This window comes from Giraffa tippelskirchi, chromosome 13 (assembly GCF_054371585.1).
Source record: "Giraffa tippelskirchi isolate mGirTip1 chromosome 13, T2T-mGirTip1v1.2.pri, whole genome shotgun sequence".
Lineage (NCBI taxonomy): Eukaryota > Metazoa > Chordata > Mammalia > Artiodactyla > Giraffidae > Giraffa > Giraffa tippelskirchi.
In genome coordinates, this window is record NC_137287.1 from 66,332,445 (window position 1) to 66,348,162 (window position 15,718).

Consider the following 15,718-nt stretch of genomic DNA (forward strand, 5'->3'; position numbering starts at 1 on the left):
TCCTGCTCTCCTAGTGTGAGGATTTTATGAGTCAGCGGTTCTGAAGTGTTTCAACCTGCCTGGCTCTTGGTAAACACTATGGAAGTGTCAGCGAGGATTATCACAGGCCGGTTGTAACAAACAAGCAAACACATTCCAGTTGCTGGTACACAGATTAAGTTCAGCAATGCCACTCAGCAACTACTGTAGCAAATATTAGTTGTTTAAAAAAAAAAATCATAGCTGGAGCTTTTCGTGGGAAAAGAAAGCTACTAAGTTCTGAGCTCCTCAAGCAGGCAAGCTGATGACATACCATTCAGAATGAGGCTGTGCTGTTTGACTTTTCAAAAGAGATCATTTCTTTCTTTTTTTTTTTTTTTTAATAGGATTTTTTTTTTTAATTATTCCTTCCGTTATAATCATTCATATTTTTTTTTATTTATTTATTTTAGTTGGGGGCTAATTACTTTACAATATTGTAATAGTTTTTGCCATACATTGACATGAATCAGCCATGGGTTTACATGTGTTCCCCTTCCCGGACCCCCCACCCACCTCCCTCCCCATCCCATCCTTCTGGATCATCCCATTACCCCGGCCCTGAGCCCTTGTCACATGCATCGAACATGGAATGGTGCTCTGTTTCACATATGACAATACACATGTCTCAATGCCATTCTCCCAGATCATTTCTTAAAAGAGATCCATCCACCACCGCAGCAGCTTTTGAACCACTCTTCGCCCTACTCACAAGTCAACCTCGAAAGCAAATAAAACAATAATTTGCTGTCAGAGAGGATCCCTTGTCATTTAAAAACACCTCAGAGCTCATTAGAAATGCTTAAGGCCATGGGTGAAAGTGGAAGATTTTATGCTAAATAAAAGAAGCCAGACATAATGTTAGTTACACGTGGAATCTTGGAGAAAAACAAAAGGGGAGAAAGTGGAACTCATAGAGAGTACAAAGTGGTTGTCAGGGGCTGGGCACTGAAATTGGGAGAGGTTGGTTAATGATTATCAATATTCAGTTATGAATAAGGTCTCAGGATCTTACCTATAACATGGTGACAAGAGACCCACTTCAGACCTAGAGATACATACAGACTGAAAGTGAGAGGATGGAAAAAGATATTCCATGCACATGTTTTCGTAGAACTGAAATTTGCTAAGAAAGTAGAACTTATATGTTCTCACCCAAATAAAAATAGAAAACGTGAGAGGTGATGGATGTGTTATCTCCATGGGGATTTCCTTTCACAATGTATCAAATCATATGCATCAAATCATCACACTGTACATTTAAATATCTTACAATTTTGTTAAGTATACCACAATAAAACTGGGAGGCGGAAGGACCTACATTGAATTAAAAAAAACAAAAGAAAGAAAGGAAATGCCTGAGGAAGGAAAAGGTATAGATCCCCTGGAAGACAGTAATTTTTTTAGCACTTAGATTTTCATAAGTGTACATCATAAAATATAGTTTAAAATTCTATTGTCTTTTAATTGGCAAGCAGAAAGTTCTGAGGAAGCATGATACTGATCTGTGACATTTCTAGCTGATTTATCAGATCTTTTAACTATGAATTATATAATTTCTTAGCCAACCAGCACTTATCACAATGCTCAACACACAGTAGGTACTTATTAAATGTTTTTTGAAAGTGTGTATAAGACCAATGAATGTATTAAAAATGGAATTAACTATGCTGTTTTATTCTCTCAAAAGTAAATAGTAAATACTCAAGTTATATTTTCCTCTCATATGTTTTGCTTGCTATTTTCTACATTAAGCCAGCTTCTAAGTTTCTTACTGCCATTTTACTGGTGTAAAAAGAGTTTTAATACCATCTGTCTTTAAAGGGCTTCTTTATTTCAAAATTCAAAGTACTATAAACAGAGAATTGGCAGAAATCTGTCATCTGGTCCAGCCTTCCTCTTTCAAACAGATGAATGATTTAATTATTCACTAGGGAGACCTTTTGCCCCTTTCATGTCTTTTTCACTTGACTGGTCAAGAAATCGGTCCTTATGGTAACTATATGCCAATATCTCTAATTAAATCCTTTTCTGCTGGCTTGGACATCCATAGATGTAAAGAAAAACTTACCACCATGACCCCTATGAAAATATTTATATACTTAAAAAATTAAAATTTTTCTTTAGTTAAATTTCCCAGATCTGCTTACTTTTACCTCTGGGGCCTATTTATACAGATCCTATTGGCAACCCACTCCAGTATTCTTGCCTGGAGAATCCCAGGGTCAGGGGAGCCTGGTGGGCTGCCGTCTACGGGGTCGCACAGAGTCAGACATGACTGAAGTGACTTAGCAGCAGCAGCAGCATTGAAGTCCCTATAATTACCTATATTATTTAAGCTACATGAATTGAACTCCAAATTAAAATCCTTAAAGAATAATTAATATTACAAAAGGCCAAATAGTGGCTTTGACAATCAGAGGATGCAGAGTATGGTGGATTGTATCGGTTCACAGTTTTTTGTTCCTCTTCAGCGTGGTTCCCGAAGGCAGTTCCTGTAGGCAGAGTGTATTTCTCCACTGCACTGATGCTGAGCTTGATCATGTGATTTTCTTTAGCCAATGGAATTCCAGTGGGCATGCTGTATGTCATATCAGAGTGGAAGCTTTACATCATTTGCATGGATTGCCTCTGTTCTCCCACCTTCTTAAGCTTTGGCACCTGACTGTAAAAAGAGCATATCCCAAGGAGTGCCTGCTTCTCTTGTCCAAGAATTTAAAGACCTGTCTAGCCAGTACAGCCCAAATGAATTCAATAAGCCTAGTCATGCCCAGCAAAGCCACAGCAAGTCCACAACCCTCACGTAAAGGAAGAAATAATTGTTTCTGTGAGCCACTGAAATTTGAGGGGCTATTCATTACTGCAGCAAAAGCTGACTGATAGACCAATGGCAGGAATTTAAGAGCATGCTTTCAGTTTCATCACAACAACAAGGAAATAATGGATTTACATACAAGATTCAGTGTGGGTTATTTTTTTTTATTTTCTAAAATACACGTTAGAAGTAAAGCTAGGACTTCCCTGGCATTCCCAGGGGACACAGGTTTGCTCCCTGGTAGAGAAGCTAAGATCCTGCAGACCACCTGGTGTGGCCAAAAATTAATTGTAAAAAAATATAGTAATAAAGCATCTCTCTCATTACTGATTAATAAATGATTGATTCTCTCATTACACAGTTTTATCATGTGCCTTATATTTGTCAGGCTTCCCAGGTGGCTCAGTGGTTAAGAATCCACCTGCCAGGCAGGAGACTCAGGTTTGATCCCTGGGTCATGAAGATCCCCTGGAGAAGGAAATGGCAATTCACTCCAGTCTTCTTGCCTGGTAAATTCCATGGACAGAGGAGCCTAGCAGGTACATTCCATGGGGTCGCAAAGAGTCGGACACAACTGAGCAACTAAACAACAACAACAATGGTATTTGTCAGACATTGTGTAAAATTGTGTACACTTTTTTCAGTTGACTCAAATTCACCAAGTTTTCTCAGCCAACAATTTGGTAGGTGAAACTAGAAAATGGTAAATTTTAATTCACAATTTCATTTGATAGCTGTATGTGAGCCTTAGCCTAATGAAGCATTTCTCCAAAGATTTTATGCCCTTTTGAGAAATTATCTCATTTACCATTATAGTACCACTATGAGTCAATGGGGAAAACAATGCAAACAGTGACAGACTTTATTTTCTTGGGCCCCAAAATCACTGCAGACGGTGACTATAGTCATGAAATTAAAAGACACTTGCTCCTTGGAAGAAAAGCTATGACCAACCTAGACAGCATATTAAAAAGCAGAGACATTACTTTGCCAACAAAGGTCCGTCTAGCCAAAGCTTTTGTTTTTCCAGTAGTCATGTATGGATGTGAGAGTTGGACTGTAAAGAAAGCTGAGTGCCAAAAAATTGATGCTTTTGAACTGTGGTGTTGGAGAAGACTCTTGAGAGTGCCTTGGACTGCAAGGAGATCAAATCAGTCAATCCTAAAGGAGATCAGTCCTGGGTGTTCGTTGGAAGGACTGATGCTGAAGCTGAAGTTCCAATACTTTGGCCACCTGATGTGAAGAGCCTACTCATTAGAAAAGACCCTGATGCTGGGAAAGATTGAAGACAGAAGGAGAAGGCGACGACAGAGGATGAGATGGTTGGATGGCATCACCGACTCAATGGACATGAGTTTGAGCAAGCTCTGGGAGATAGTGAAGGACAAGGAAGCCTGGTATGCTGCAGTCCATGGGGTCACAAAGAGTTCTGAAGTCTATGGGGTCACCCAACTGAGCAACTGAATAACAACAACAATGGGTCAATGAGAAATGGAAAATAAAAACATTCATGGAAATTCAAGATTCGGAAGCTGTTATAGAAACAATTACTAATTTTCATTCACCCACTCAACATAAAATTATTAGTAGACAAGATGTTAGGTACAAGGGGATGCTATGGAGAATAAGGCAAGATGTCTGCTTATAATTAAATCCAGTGAGATGGAGACATAAGCAATGAATTACAATGCAATGTGATAAATGCTAAGAATCTTAAGATGGAGAGATAATCCTAGATTATCCCAGTGGGTCAATGTAATCACGAGCGTCTTTATAAGAGAGAGGGAGAAGGTCAGAGTCAGAAACAGAGATGTGACAATGGAGGCAGAAGTCAGAGAGAGATTTGAAGATGCTACTCCACAGGTCTGGAAGATAAGGGAAGGGGCCACAAGGGAAAGGATGTAGGAGCCTCTCAGTTCAGTTCAGTTCAGTTCTCTCTAGTCGCTCAGTCATGTCCGACTCTTTGCGACCCCATGGACTGCAGCACACCAGGCCTCCCTGTCCATCACCAGCTCCCGGAGTTTACTCAAATTCATGTCCAATGAGTTATTGATGCCATCCAACCATCTCATCCTCTGTCGTCGCCTTCTCCTTCTGTCTTCAATCTTTCCCAGCATCAGGGTCTTTTCTAATGAGTAGGCTCTTCACATCAGGTGGCCAAAGTATTGGAACTTCAGCTTCAGCATCAGTCCTTCCAACGAACACCCAGGACTGATCTCCTTTAGGATTGACTGATTTGATCTCCTTGCAGTCCAAGGCACTCTCAAGAGTCTTCTCCAACACCACAGTTCAAAAGCATCAATTTTTTGGCACTCAGCTTTCTTTACAGTCCAACTCTCACATCCATACATGACTACTGGAAAAACAAAAGCTTTGACTAGACGGACCTTTGTTGGCAAAGTAATGTCTCTGCTTTTTAATATGCTGTCTAGGTTGGTCATAACTTTTCTTCCAAGGAGTAAGTGTCTTTTAATTTCATGGCTGCAGTCACCATCTGCAGTGATTTTGGAGCTCCAAAAAAATAAAGTCTGTCACTGTTTTCACTGTTTCCCCATCTATTTCCCATGAAGTGATGGGACCAGATGCCATGATCTTAGTTTTATGAATGTTGAGCTTTAAGGCAACTTTTTCACTCTCCTCTTTCACCTCTAGAAGCTGGAAAAGGCAAGAAAGCAGAGTCTCTCCCAGAACCTCCAGAAAGAACACAACCCTGTCACCATTTTCATTTTAGGACTTCTGACCTTCAGAACTGTGAGATAATAAATTTATGTTGGTTTTAGCCAATAAGTTTATTTGTTATAGCAGCAATAAGAAGTTAATATATCCTATGTGTGAATTCTGTTCTGTCTTCAGGACCCCGTTGAGTTTCAGGACTGCTGAGAGAAGCAGCTGGAAGTCAAGATGACTGTGATTCTTCACTATTGTTGTCTCCAATGGAACGATCCTAAGGCAAAGTAGTTTAAAGCACAACAGGCCTTCACACTCTCTCCCCTATCCTAATTAAAGGGCCTATTTTACTGCAAGTCTACATATAATTGCTTCACTTCTCCAGTTAATTTCTCACATGTAGATACAAACATTCTGGGTTGCTCAAAAAGTCAACAAATTTTTCTCCAGGTTCTTCTCCTCCTCTTTAGAATAACTCAAGGAGTAACATCCATATATTCCCAGCCAGAACCCTAAAAATCCCAAACTCCTTCCTCTCTTCCTAACTTGTCCAGTTACCCAGTCCTGTCAACTTTATCTCCAAAAGAGTTGATGAATCTGTTACTATACTCACTGCCAACTACCTTGGCTTAGCAATTTATCATATCCACTTTGGACTGTTCTATAACAACCCTCTAAGAAGTTTCATCATCATACAAGTCATGGAAGGGCTCCATGAACTGTGGGAAAATAAATTTCTATTGTGTAAGCCACCCACTGTATGGTATTTTGTTATGGAAGCCCAAGATAACTAATATACTACCTGAATTCGTACTAAGTAGATTCAGTCATGTCGGACTCTTTCCAACTCCATAAACTGTAGCCCATCAGGGTCCTCTGTCCATGGGATTTCCTAGGCAAGGATATGGTCGTGAGTTGCCATTTCCTTCTGCAGGAGATCTTCCCAGCCCAGAAATCGAACCCATTTCCCTGACATTTGCTGCACTGGCGAGAAATGCAGGTGAGAAATCATTAAAAGTTTCTCAGAAAGATTTTATGAGTTCTCATCACAATAAAAAATTTGTAGCTATGTATGTTTCAGATGTTAACTAATTTTATCATGATCATTTCATAATATATACAAATGTCAAATCATTATGTTGTATGAGTGTGCAAGCTCAGTCGTGTCCAACTCTTTGTGACTCTGTGGACTGTAGCCCACCAAGCTCCTCTGTCCGTAGGGTTTTACAGGCAAGAATACTGGAGTGGGTTGCCATTTCCTTCTCCAGCATTATGTTGTATACCTGAAACTAATATAATATTATATAACAATTATAGCTCAATAAAAGTTAAAATATTGCTTTCTGTCACTGAAATAATTAAGAATATTGTTGTTGTTTAGTCACTAAGTCATATCCAACACTTTGTGTCCCCATGGACTGCAGCCCCCCAGGCCTCCCTGTCCTTCACTATCTCCCGGAGTATGCTCAAACTCACGTCCATTGAGTCAATGATGCTGTCCTACCATCTCATCCTGTCATCCCCTTCTCCATAGACCATAACCCACCAGGCTCCTCTGTCCATGGAATTCTCCAGCAAAGAATACTGGAGTGGGTAGCCATTCCCTTCTCCAGGGGATCTTCCCCACCCAGGGATCAAACTGGGTCTTCTGCATTGCAGATGGATTCTTTACCATCTGAACCACCAGGGAAGCCACAATTAAGAATTAGATCAATGCAAATGCTCTTCTTACCCAATAAAAATAGCGATAGAAAAAAAAATTTTTAATTCCTTTGTTGGCTGAAAAAAATGCACAATGTGAGAGTTGTGAGTTAAATTTTATTGGGGGCGAAATGAGGACTATAACCCCAGATACAGCCTCTCAGAAAGCTCTGAGGAACTGCTCCAAAGAGGTGAGGGAGGGTCAGATTATATATGATTTTAGTGAACGGGGTATATCAGTCAAGCACATGTTTTGGCAGAGACTTGCTGCTAGTCACAAGAAACAGATGTCTCCGTTAATGATTTTAGTCTTTTCTAGACATGAGAAAAGACAAGAATTGGGGCTCATTAAATCTTCTGAACATATATAACTATGTGAAGGGCTGTTCTACCAGTTTTGCCCAGAGCACAGAGTTCCTCCTTCCTGGTCTCCACCCTGAACTCCTTTCAGGCTGTGTTGAAGGTCAGCGACTGCAGTGGCCAGTGACCTAATCCTTGCAGAGACAGATGGTGAGTGACAATTTTTATTTGACACCTTGTAGTAAGTTCTTATACTTTTTATACCAAAGTTCTGACTCACTAATTAGCAACAGTTTTGAATTTCAAAGGAAAGCAGAATTCTAACCTGCTTGGTAAGAATTGCAATTATGTTTAGTGACAAATTAAGGGATCATCCTCCTTTTACTATATTCAAAAGCAAATAAAATTTAACCATTATGAAGTCATATCAAATTATGTGGTTTAGGGACAGTTGATGGAGGGTTGTTTCAAGTATTAAAAAAAAAGCCTAGGATTAGAGTGGTTGGTTAAAATTCTATGTGGACCTAACAGAAAAGTGGGAGTGGGAAGCAGCTGAAAAGTATCTAAAGCTCAAAGATAATTTAATGGGAAAACGATATATTAACTCTAAAAATTATGCAAATGAAGGTGGTGTCTCCTTTAGATTCTGGTTTCTTGAAAAAGAGAGCCACTCAAATATTCTCAATGAGAGGAAACTCACAGTGATGTTCTATAAGCTATCCAGTCTTTCTGGCATAGTAGCCGAATCAGACTAAGACACCTGTCATTGGGACAATTCAGCTGATCTCCACATGTCTCCTCCCTGTCACTATCAACTTGCTTATTCTCACCCTTATCCTGTCCATCCTGCATGCTTCCCCATAGATAGCTTTCCCTGTTCACAGATCTTACTGACTCATACTGTCTGCCTTATAAATTTGGCTGGCCATGGCCACACAAGGTCCTGACTGCTTCTCTTAGCATCTTTTCATCTTTACCTCCTATAAGCAACAACCTTATTGTTTCCCAATTTCAGATCAGAAAAACATGCTGATGGACTCAGGTCATGGTTTCACATCTCTGGGTTGTTGGTCCACCTGTTGGTGGACCCGGAATCAGATCTAAGCAGCTCCGGAGGAAGAGTGGGAGAGGGACTTAGACAAGGTCCCACAGGGTGCAGGGACCTTGCAGGTATTTGGTGGCCTGACCCATCAAGAATACTACGGGAAGCTTGAGAACAAAAATGAGGGAAGGGCTAGACTTGTATTTTTAAATCTGGATCTGAATATAGATCAAAATCTAAACCCAGATAAGATGTGGCTACAGGGATTTTTTTCCTTTTAAATTAAATTTACAATAAATTATCAGAAGTGTATGTGTGTGTGTGTGTGTGTGTATACACTCTTGTCTTTAAGACATACTATCCCCGTTTCTAAGGAGCAACAGTAAATAAGAACAAAGAAGTCATCATGGCCTCAAAACAAAGCTCTGAGCCCTTAGCATTTGGAAAATGGCAAGTTCTGGCAGCCATTCAAAGACCTGTACATGTGCTGCCCAAGAGCAACTGAGTGAGAGGCACAAATGTGAGCCTCATGTGGAATCTCACATTATTTAGTAGCCACATTTTAAAAAGTAATAAGGAACAAGTGGAACATATTTTAGTAATATATTTTATTTAACCTAATTTATCCAAAATGTTATTACTTTGACATGTGATCGGTATTTTTTTTAATTAATGACAGGGTTTACAATTCTTCCTTTTCATACTGAGACCTCAAAAGCCAGTGTGTTTTACACTGACAGCACCTTGCACGGTGACCGGCCGTATATCACACACTTAATAGCCGTTGGTGGCCACTTGGACAGCATAATACTGGTTCAACCTAAGATGGGAAAAGCAGGTAGTAGGAACAGGGTCAGGTCAAAGAATCAGGCAAGGGTGAGCGCTTGCTTGCTCTAGAGGGCTCAGGCCAGAGTGATGACACTGGGAACAGTATCACCTTCTGCTGACATCAAGCTGGGGCAGGGCAGCCTGGAAAAGGCAGAGAGGGGAGGTGCAGAAAGGGAAGAAGAGCACAGAGGATGGGGAAGGAAGAAATAAAGTGAAAAGGGTGGGAGGAGAGATGGGAAAGGAAGCCACGAAGGACAAGGCATGTGTTGGAACCACGGTGCAGGAAGAGCTTGGACAGCCCCAGAAAGGGCACGGTGATACGCGGGAGGGAGCTGCTGTGCAAGACCCTGCCAGTGTGCCCAAAGGGGATTACAGAGGCAAACAAAGGAAAAGGGACCTGAGAAACTCCAGGAGGGTGGCCTGCATGCTGCCCTGAACCACAGTGAGGCTGAAATCACCAGGCCCAGAAACACAGTTCATAAAAATCAAACACCCAGAAAAATCAAGAGAGGCATCAAGGATGAATGCCCTTTCCATAGCTGACAGAAGTAGAATATGTTTTGCTTCATATGAACAAATCAACTCAACTGATGAATGTACTTGAGGTCTTGGTAATGAGCTCCACGGGAAGGCTTTACATAAGGAGAAAATAATCGCAGGGCACGTTTTTCATGAGTGAAGAAATAAAGACCTGTTCTAATGGAAAGTGAGCTAACAGTTCAAGTGACCAACACTTTTTTCTTCCATTTTCACTTCGTTCATGAATATCATGTTTCAGTGGAAGAGCTTTTCCCATTTCAAACACTGCAGCAAAAGATGCTATGTGGCAAAACTCCATCAGAAGCAACCCACCCAGATGCAAAGAGGCCAAGATCTCAGGGAAAGATCAGAAAGGTGGTTTTCCCTTTCGTTTGCAATGATGACTCACCAACGAATTTGGGCGTCTGCTCCTAACCATTTTTACAAACATGTGAGTTACAGACGGTGCCCATTAGCAGTAGGTACCAGAGCAAGTAAGTGCTCTTCAGCATGAGTCATGTATATAAACAAAACGAAATGAATGCAACTGACTACATAGAGATGGCAGGAGGAAAGTGCCTTCATTATATTAAAAAAAACACCTGAACCCCTCCTGCTGCTGCTAGAGCAGCTTCGTCCAATAAAAATAGGTATTAAAGCTCAAATAAAACAAAGCGGAGGCTTAATGCCATAACGGAGTACCTCTTAAAATTAAAGTGAAAAGGTAAAACATAATGTTAAAGAGTGTTTAATGACATGAAAAGATGTTTCTGATATTTTGTTAAATGAAAAAAACAGGTTATAAAAACATGTTCGCTATGATCTCATTTTTGTTAATTTTATATAAGTAAATGAGCACAGAAAATGCTAGAGTGAAATGTCCACAGGGGTGGGATTATAGTTGGTTTACATTTTCCTTTCTATCTATATTTTCCAAATATTGTACAAATGTTCTACAATAAATATTATTGTAGCCAAAAAAAAAAAAAAAACTCTTCCACGGAGCATAAAGGTGCTTTGTTTTTGAGACTGGTGTCTAACATTAATTCCAGCTCCACAGGCTCCACCCCACCCAGGCTCCATCAGGCTCCACCACAGCCCTTCAAACCGGCAACTCCACTTGTCATTCAAATGGTCTCTCACTGGCTCCATTAGAGAGAAAGGTAGAACCAAGAGGAAGTAACGACCAGTTTTCAGGACAGATTTTAGGGCGTAGGCTTTTCTTTCGTTCACATTTTAAAGAATGTGCCTGGTAACACCCAAGCTTCTCATCCCTGTTTCAGCTACTGACAAGAGCCCCAGGGCATGGAGAGGTCACCATCTCCCAGAGAGACTGCTAAGACCTGCTGGGCAAAAGCTGATGGGGGAGAAATATAGGTCCCACTCTCTCCTGGGACTCCTGGTGGTCAGGGAATGAAAGAGGTGGGGGCTTCTCAAAGTTCACCACCAACCTAAAGCATACATAATTTCAACTTCTCTCTCGGCTCCATTTTCTTCAGACCCTATGACACATAAATGGCTTTCATAAAAATTCCAGCAGTATATGCAATGGATTTTGCTATTTGGAAAATTCTCATGTCTGACCTGTGTAGACCTTTCGTCTTTTTTTTTTTTTTTACTTTCCAACATTTCAGCTGAAAATGGAAAATTCAATTATGTTTCTGCTGCTGCTTGAATTCCCAGGAAAGCTCAGTAAAGGCATCAGAGATTTGGTCTACAGTGGTTTCTATTTCTGGTGAGTGAACTGTTATTTTGTAATTCCCATTTGCATTCCCATCATTTAATAAAACAGTGAAGCAAAAAGTGACTTTCAAATCTTCAAACTTATGATAAAATTAGTGCACACTTTTAGAACTTAAAAAATGTGTTTTTATGCATAAAAAGATGTTAGAGATGTATGGAATGTGAAATGAAAAAGCAGATGAAACATAATGTGCAAAACAATCCCCTTTAAAAATTGTTTACCTATATGCATTAAAAGAATCTGAGTGTTTATCAAGGCATTTTTGATCAAGGTTTTTGCTGAATGGTAGGATTTTTTCTTCCCTCTCTCTCACACACACACACATACTTGATAGGTGTCCTAATTTTTCTAAACGCATATGTTGTGTAGTATTTTTATTTAATAAACACAATTCAAATTGTAGCAGTTTATCACCTATGTTATGTCTATACACAGTAGGCACTTAAACATTTTTTTCTAATTCTGTCCAAAAAAATTATAGTAGGTAGCATTTATTGAATATTTTTCATATGCCAGGCACTATACTAAAGGTTTTATATATATATATTATCACATTTAAACCCTAAAACAACATTCTGAGGATGGTACTACTATTCTACCCTTTTCAATGATGATTCAGACAGAGTTTAAGAAAGAGGACGAAGTCCCAAAACACTAGACAGTCTGGTTGCAGCCCTTGCTCTTAATCACCTCACTAGGTGGGGTGGTTTTGATTATAAAGATCTAGTAAGACTTTTGATATATTTGGCTTAATAGCCACTATATCTATAACTGTTTGCTATTCCTTGCCTTTGTTCTGAGTTTCTTTTTTTGTCTTTCACTCCTTTCTCTCTTGAGCATTTCATATGATTCCCTTTTTTAGTATGTCATATGATTCATAGGATAGGATCCTAGAGTATCAATTACATTTTTAAAAACTTTTAGTGGTTGCCCTTGAATTTCCATCACACATTTACAACTAACCCAAATCCTCTGTCAAATTTCATTATACCACTTCAAGAGTCATGCAAACAACTTACAACAGAGAATTTCTGGTTCTTCCCCTCTGTTCCTTATATTAATAACATGGCTGTCAGTCATCTTATTAATACTTATCCATAAACTAAACTCTCTGAATACATTGTTGCTATTATTATTTTGAACAAATTGTTATCAACTGAGAACAAAAAAAAATAAATGTTTTATATTACTTTCCTCTATTCCTTCTCTAACATTTTTCCTGTTTTATTTAGACCTGACTTCCTGACATACACAGGTTTCTTTCTTTCTACAGAACTTCTTTTCATATTTCTTGCAAGGCAGGTCCACTGGCAACAAATTTCCTCAATCTCTGATTGTCTGAGAAAGTTCTAATTCTCCTTCGCTTTTGAAGCATAATTTCACTGAATACAGAATCCTCGGTTGGTGGGGTTTTCTTCTGACAGATTTAAATGTTTCACTTGACTTTTCTTTCTGTTTGCATGGCTTCTGAACAGAATTCCAATATGACTTTTATCTCTATTTCTCTGTAGATAAGGTGCTTTTCTCCTCTGGCTCAATATTTGGTGACTAATTGACTGAAAATATAACAAAAGATCCTGGATCTGGTACTCTCTCAGATTAGTTGATAAGAATTTGGAAAGCAGGATTATTCAAAGCTAACTTAAAGCACAAATAATCCATTTGTTCACTATTAGAAGTGGATTGTGCAATGTAATTGATCTGTTAATGCAATTTATGAGTGTCATAATCTGCTTATACTAAGTATTTAAAGGATAATTAAGAAGAGATTCATTAAGAAAAATCTAGGAGTCCAAACTGATATTGATATAGAAATGTATCCAAAGAGCATAGAATGACTATTATGATGCCTTTATAGACTGAAATAAATGCTTATTTTATTAGCAAGTAAATAAAACTATAGAATAGATGTGTCCTTTTTACTAACCAGCTATGTATTTTAGTGTTTGAGGGACATGATATCCAAATGCTTCCAAATTACCATCTCAGATTTCAACTTTCCCCTCTTTCTGAGGGCTGAAAATAGGTACTTTTCCAGAAAGGAACTGGGCACTGCTCTCTGATAATTTTTTTCCTTTGTAATTATTTCCTTCCCACCCACCCCCCTTATAACCGATAATGCCTTGTAAGTATCTTCTATTGGCAAAGAACACTTAAAAACTACTTATGATGGAGGGATGCAGTTCTGAAGAGGTTCAGTATTGGTTCAGGAATATGGACAGGTGTTCTTACAAAATTCACCAATTTCCCACCAGGGCCCCCTCCCCCAAGCATTCTTAAATCTGGCATAGCATCAATTAATACTTCTATGAAGTTTATAATATGCCAGGCACTCATCTAAACATGTCACATATATACTGGGTAATTTACCCTTCCACTAATAATTTTCTACACTAGTAGTATCATTTTACGGAGAAGGAATTTGAGACATTCGGATGGTAAGCAACTTATCCAAAACTACACAACTGATAAATGCAAGAACCTAAACTCAAGCCTTCTGATGTTGGACTTTGAATTACCTGCTGTTCAATATTGGAATGAACTGAAATTTCTTTTTGATACCTGGATACCAGGTTAGGAAGTCAGGCCCAAGGTCTTTCCCGTCCATGAAAGCTCTTATCTTTGAGATATCCTGTCCTATGACCAGGACAACACCTGAGTTTACTGATTGGAACTTTCATTGTTATTATTTTGGCATATGTAGGAGAAGCCTGTTCAGCAAGCAAAGAATGAACCCAGCGTCTGCTGCTGGCTTTTGTAATCCTATTATGTAATTATTTGACTGTACGCCCAAAGCCTTGAACAATAGGTATATTTTTAAAATATTATTGTTTTTAGCTGAAGACATTCTATACAGTGAGTCACTCTTATAAAAAAAAAAAAAAAAAAAATCCCATCAACTTCAAGGTCGTTTTCCCAGCCCCTCCCCTAGTAAGCACAACCTGCTTTCCCAGAAAACTTTTGATGATAGGAAGCTTCCCTAACTCGTAAAACTGGAAATTACACAGGAGGCTCTGGAAGAGTGACAGTAAAAAGTCTGTAAAGCCAAGTCTTTAGAATTTCTCTTTTATAGGCTTAGCAGGAGCATTACAGGGAAGAGGGTGATGGATTGCTCTTCTCAGAGAAGTCCCCGAGGTTTTTGTTTCTTTAATGACTTATGCAATGGAGGGTGTCTTATGGGTAAGTCACTTTTCCCATGTTTTCACAAAATCTACTTCTGTATAGGCAAGTTCTTCTAGGTTTTCTAGACCCTTCATTCATTCCTCCAATTCAACAAAGATGTATTTTTTTTTTCAATACCAGTCATTGTGATAAGCACCAGGAATGAAAAAAAGTGAAAGGACAAAACTCCTGACCTCAAGGTGCTCTCAGTCTAAAAACAGATAAAATATTCAAACATCCTCAATACCAGTGACACACTGTGAGAGCCCTTTAAAAGGATTGCTTTTTCTTTTTAGTATTTATTTATTTACTCTTGGCTGCATCAGGTCTTAGTTGCAGCACTCGGGATCTTTCCATGCAGCATGTGGGTTCTACAGTTTTATGACATGAGGGCTCTCTAGTTGCCCTGTGGCATGTAGGATCTTAGTTCCCCACCAGAGATCAAAACCACATCCCCTGCAATGGAAGGTGAATTCTCTTAACTACCAGACCACCAGGGAAGTCCCGGAGGGATTGCTTTTGAAGGCAACCTCACTCCAGAGATGGAAAATCTCCACAGTTGATCCAGAGTTGTGTGTTCAAGGATGAGAAGTTTGCTGGACAGTTGAGAAGGGAAAGAACATTCCAGACAGAGGGAAGAAGGCACTCAGATGACCTGAGGAGGTGCCCATGCTCTCAGGAATCAGCAGGGAGAGTAAACAGGGAAAGAGGAAGCAGAGAGAAATGGGGGTGGGTGGGTGCAGGGTTGGCTCCTGGAGACCTGGAAGAGGCAGCAGGCTAGGGAATTCAAGAAGTCAGAGAACTGAGTAAATGCAGCCAGCAGCTGGACCTGGGCAGAAAAACGATGACTACAAACAGTTTAGAAAGCCAGAGCCAAAAGCCCAAGATCTTTGACCAGCCAGGACACACCCAGTAACATAAT